This window comes from Ranitomeya variabilis, chromosome 2 (genome assembly GCF_051348905.1).
Source record: "Ranitomeya variabilis isolate aRanVar5 chromosome 2, aRanVar5.hap1, whole genome shotgun sequence".
In the NCBI taxonomy this organism is placed as follows: Eukaryota; Metazoa; Chordata; class Amphibia; order Anura; family Dendrobatidae; genus Ranitomeya; species Ranitomeya variabilis.
The window spans coordinates 469,834,728-469,840,727 of record NC_135233.1 but is presented as its reverse complement, the minus strand read 5'-3'; the positions used below and the strand labels follow the sequence as shown (position 1 = coordinate 469,840,727).

The 6,000-nt window shown below is 39.7% G+C and overlaps 1 protein-coding gene across 1 annotated transcript in view; it reads left to right on the top strand.

The window, feature by feature from the left end:
- Positions 1-1,848: 1,848 nt before the first annotated feature.
- Positions 1,849-6,000, top strand: part of LOC143806790 (solute carrier family 22 member 6-A-like) — a 44,986-nt gene continuing 40,834 nt past the window's right edge. Inside the window, exon 1 of the mRNA XM_077287708.1 lies at positions 1,849-2,033. The gene's annotated coding sequence lies outside the window, so the exon portion shown is untranslated. The remainder of the gene's footprint in view (positions 2,034-6,000) is intronic.

Below are 6,000 nucleotides of genomic sequence, written 5' to 3'. Positions count from 1 at the left end.
TCAAGGACAGAGATGGGGAGCCATGCAGACAAGGACAGGGATGGGGAGCCATGCATACAAGGACAGAGATGGGGAGCCATGCAGACAAGGATGGACAGGGATGGAGAGCCATGCATACAAGGACAGAGATGGGGAGCCATGCAGACAAGGACAGAGATGGGGAGCTATGCAGACAAGGATGGACAGGGATGGAGAGCCATGCATACAAGGACAGAGATGGGGAGCCATGCAGAAAAGGACAGAGATGGGGAGCCATGCAGACAAGGACAGGGATGGAGAGCCATGCATAGAAGGACATAGATGGGGAGCCATGCAGACAAGGACAGAGATGGGGAGCCATGCAGACAAGGACAGGGATGGAGAGCCATGCATAGAAGGACATAGATGGGGAGCCATGCAGACAAGGACAGGGATGGAGAGCCATGCAGACAAGAACAATGATGGGGAGCCATGCATACCAGGATAGGGATGAGGGGACAATGCATACCCGGCTTATACTCAAGTCAATAAGTTTTCCCAGTTCTCCGTGGCAAAATTAAGTGCCTCGGCTTATACTCGGGTTGACATGTACACAAGTATATACAGAAACTATCCCTTGTTATTTCTCGTATGCACTCAATCGCACTTTGTATCTGTACCACTGGCAGACACAGGCAGAATAGGTCAACTGTGCAAGAACACTATATGAGCCCTTTGCAGTCCAATATCTCATCATAATGCACAAGTTAACTTGCTTTGGAGGTGGAAATGGGCCCGCTTTCCTCTTGGGCCTCTTATGGCTGCACACGTTACATCAATTATATGTCTCCTCTGATCTGTACATATACAGACACTGGCTGCTGCATTATTTGAATAACCCTATTTATTATTTCGATGACTGGACCCTACCCTTACTTTTACCTTTTGTGTCACCCCTACTTCCTCATAGACTGTAAGCTTGTGAGCAGGGCCCTCACTAGTCTTGTTGAACTATATATTACTCTATAACATCTTATCTTATTTGTACAAGTCTCCTCGGAATTGTACAGTGCTGCAGAATATGTTGGTGCTATAGAAATAAAAAATTATTATTATCCACAGTTCTCCTGTGTTCTCTTTAAGAGTCGCTGCCATACTCCTCTGGCAGCTGCTTATCTCGCCGAGAACAAAAGGATTGTCAGCCCAAAATCTGACATGTCACTTCCTTATCTTCCCCACATCACCTATCGGCAAGAGTCGGAAGGCCATCATTCCTAAATTTTCAAATTAAATATGTTTGCCCATTTAAAACCTTTTCAAGGCTTAGGCGTGAAAGGGACATGGCTCAAGATGTGTCCATGTGTACCAATATTTGGCCTAGAACGTAAGCCAACCAAGAAATTATACAAAAATGTCTGAAGAATCACCAAACATATCACCGCACTACATTATGATAAATTTGCCACATTTTTAGACCATTTATTTTAAATATACTCGATATATTATAGGATTGGTAACTTTGCCCCAATGTGTGCAAGGACAATATTTGGTACCTTTGTGCCAATAGCTCATCATAATGCACAATTCCACCTGCTTTGGCGGCGGTAGTGGCCCTTGTGTGGATGCGCCAATGATAGGTCTACCCCTGTGTGAGCTCTCACAATAATGGCTACCTAATACAGAACTTTCAGAAATATTGACCTCTGAGCATAGAGAACAGCGGATGGTTCTGGCAGCTGTGACACTCTGTACCCCATGCACTTTGCCCAGTTTGCTGTGCATTCCCCACATTTTAAGCTTCCTCTCATTAATCCCCCACTGATCGCTGTGATACTTTAACTCTGCTGGACTCTGACTCTATATAATCAGGACCTTGAGACACAAATACCTGCGTCGGCTGCGACTTGCAAGAGAAGCTTTGCGAGTTCTCAGCAGAGCAGATTGGGCTGTAGAGTAAATGTTCACAAATTCTTCAATTGATCTGGATTCGGTACGTCTCGGAGAAACCCATAGGGACCTGTTACCTTCCGTGGACCCTCGTAGATTTTCTAAGGACAACTGATCGAACATTAGAAGTAAGATTTTTATTTATCAACTTCAAAGAAAGTTTTGTTTACCTTTCGAGTAAGTTTTGTAAATATTTACGCTTATTATGTTAGTATGTATTATCATTCAGTTACTGTTGTTATGTTATACATTTCTTTGTAATCTTTTATTCCTGCTTTTACCTTTTTAGTCTGCTGGATACAGGTAGGATATGAGAAATGTCTACCGCAGCTCAGTTTATTGACACAGCTAAATATATTGATTAACTTATGAATACGTCAATCAGATGTTCATATTTATACTGTTAATCTACAATGTTGATCTTCACCATTAAACACCATGTAGCTGTTCGATCCGGCATTTTATGCTCATTAAGACCTCATGCTCATTAAAAATTGGATGAGCGCTGTCAATCACTTTGACGGATAGTCCTCGTCCCCATGTTACCCATATGGTTCCTTGAATTGAGTTGGTCCGAGGAAGAAAATCACAGCATGACCAAGTTGCATCCAATTATCGAATAGCTCTTAGCCATTCATGTCTATCTGTCCATAGAGAAAATCGGACTGCACTTGGATGACATCCAGGTGCAGTCCGATTTCCACAGACTGACAGAATGGGGAAGATGGAGATTTTTTTTCTTCCCTACTTTTGAGAAGATCGGATCACACTCTGATCTGAGATTTGCATAAAGGACCGATGTTCTTAGAAAAATGGTTGTGTGACCCTTGCCTTAGTAGTATCTCCTCACAGTGGTCACTGCTATATTTTTCTGATACACAGCTCCAAATTGTCTATTAAATAAGAATATTCTTGATACCTGCAGCGAATCAGCCGATTGTATAGTTGCACACGATATCTTTTACACCCAGATGAAACTGTCTTTTTTGCCTCTTTTTGGTCGTTTCCTAACCTCTTTGTCAGCAGAGTTTTTCTTGACATTTTTCCATCCTTTTTGGGTTGTCTTTTGTACTAGTGTTTTGCAGTCATTTTTTTTTCTCCATTCAAAAATGAAGAAACCACTGGGAAAATGCTGAAAATAAATATCCGGGAGTCTTTTGAGCCTTCTCGTTGACTTGTATAGTAAACTACATAGTGTCTTCAGAGCGGAAAATGCCAAAAGAACGGTTAGGTCGATTTATTTGACCCCTTGGCGTCTTTGGAAACCTGAAGACAATAAAGAGACCGAACATATGAATGGCAAGTCGTTTTCATATAGAAATGCAAATGCTCATTAATTTGAGTGGTTCTTTGGGTGGGTTTTGAGCGGAACCCTCCTGAAAAAGATGTCGTGTCCACATACCCTAAGGGATTATTCCCTTCTCATCCATTTATGGGTATACTGGTGGTGGGATTACAGAAAAAGCCAAGTGACCTGTGCAAAGCTGATTTAGTAGCTCCCATTTACTGCTCTAGACATCGGTAACGAACAGTCCACCAGACCACCTATGGCCAGTATAGGCAGAAAGCTCCTACACTTCCTTTAATGAAGGCAGCAATAATTGTATCATTCCCCGAATGTCTATGAAGGGGATATCTAAATCTTTATCAGAAAAATAGAAAAGTAATTAATTAGCTGTGGATTTTATTTCTACTTGATTAAAAAAATGATATTAGTCCACATTAATCAGATCTGATCATTATAACAGTCTAATAACTCCTGTTATAAACCTATAATTAGTAAATAAGCCTACATTGCTATAATTGGAGCTTTTAGGCTAAATTCACACTTCCGCGTGACTCGTACGTGTGCTGTCTGTTTTTTTCTCGGACAGCGCGCTGACCCATAGAGCGTCATTGATGGACACATTGATTCGAAAGGGCAAGTTTGATCAGCAACTCTGATCATAAATGGACGTGTTTGTCTTTTAGGGTGATTTTTTATGGCGCTAGGTCCTCAAAAAACATGGAGATGTGAACTATTACGTGTAAGTGTTCTATTCGTAAAAACACGTAAAAGGTGTCTGAATGATGCCTTACTCTAAAGAAAAGGAGATCGCATCTTAGTGGCAACACTTATTTTGGAAAGCAAATGGCATTTTTTCAATAATAATTTTTGTTCTGATTTTCATCACTGATAGAATTTTTTGCTACTTTGGAGCCATATGTATGTAAATGAGTTAATCGCATCATGTCAGATTTGTTAATATTCTATACTAAATGTGTCCTCAGAGAATAGTTATGCAATCCCCAAATTGAAAATAAGTAATAGGAACCTACAATGAAGATAGGAGAGTCATGATGATAAGTTATTAATCCAATAAAATACTATGCGTATAATATAAGAAGAAAGAGAGAAAAATACCCATTTAATGGTTTAAAGACCTGACAAAACCGCTGATGGCAGTGAAACGCGCGTCGAGGCTTTGAGGTTACTGTCTCTTTGATGTCATCATGGCTAAAGGTATCTTTTTCCCACTGATTGTCTAACTAGGGATACTTACCTAAATATTGTTATACTTGTTTTCGGGAAATATATCACCTTGTGTATTTACTGATACTTGTTTGACATTTTGTTTGTTTTTACATGCATAGTATTTTATTGGATTCGCATTACATTAGTAAATTCTAGCATTTATATATGATACTTTGAATCATCATGACACCCTATCTTCATTGTAGGTTCTTGTTAATCATCTGATTTAAGGTGTCAGATTAAATCACTCTGTTTGGAGATTATACTGTATCACCGAGGTTGGGATTTACTAGTAGGAAAGAAATAGCTGGGATTTAAACAATCGAAGAACTTTTTGCATGGACCAATATTGTCCCAAACAGTTGTTTGTATGAACTTTCAATTCCTGATAATTTTGCCGAGATCAAATGACTAACATTATTTGTTGTTGGTAGTATCTTCTATGCAAACATCCAAATATTGTCTGTCGCTAATACATGCCCTTTTGTAAAGAGGATATGTGCCACCTACAATAGGACGCAATGCACAAGGGACAGGCTAAAATGAGGAGTTAAAATGATAGCAGAAAACAAAATTATAATATAAAAAATTAGCAATAAAATATATATGTGCAGTGCTGCAACTATATAAAAAATCAATGATTGGTGAAAATTCATATAGACCCCCCATAGAAGGACAGGTACAGTAAGTAACAAAAAGATTCAGTGAAAAGATATTTATAAAGTGCCTGTGCATATACTAATACTGTAATCCAATACAGGAAAGATACATATCTTTGTACCATGTTAGCCAGTAAATAGAAAATGATTTAGACAGGAGAGTCCTCAGTGGTTGAATGGCTAACTGAAACGATGGTTACAAATTGCAAGCTTTCGAGACTACACAGGTCTCTTCATCAGGCAAAGACTAAAGCAAATTCTGAAGAATCACATAATTATATACAACACAGCATATGTTGTGCTGTGTTGTATATAAGTATGTGATTCTTCAGAATTTGCCTGAGGAAGGGACCTGCGTAGTCTCGAAAGCTTGCAATTTGTTACCATCTTTTCAGATAGCCATTAAAAGGTATCAACCACTGAGGACTCTCCCGTCTAAATAATGTTGTAATCCAATAGTGACCACATGGTATATGTCAAAGAATATATAACACTTAAATAGTATGAAGTATTAACATGCTGTCACAATATCACATTGTATAATACCAGATGGAAGATGACCAAAAAAGGGGGGTCAAGGACTGTCCCGAGGATGCGTCTACCCCGACGCGCATTTTGGCGTTTTCCTTCATCCCCTTAATTATGCCAGATGCACTGTTCATTTGTTCAGTAATTCAAGGAACATGAGCCATTGTTTCATGCGAGACTGCCCATTGACCCTTGTTGTAGGTTAATTTGTGGAAATCCTGCTGCACAACATGGAGTACAAATACGCAGTCTAATTGAACAATGAGGGATTACCTACCACCAACTCCCCCCAATAATGTGGAACAATGTCCTGAAATGAGAGCTGTGGGACTGCCCCTGTCACTGATTTGATTCTACAGGATGTCACCCCAGGAACCACGATTCCAGCTGGTG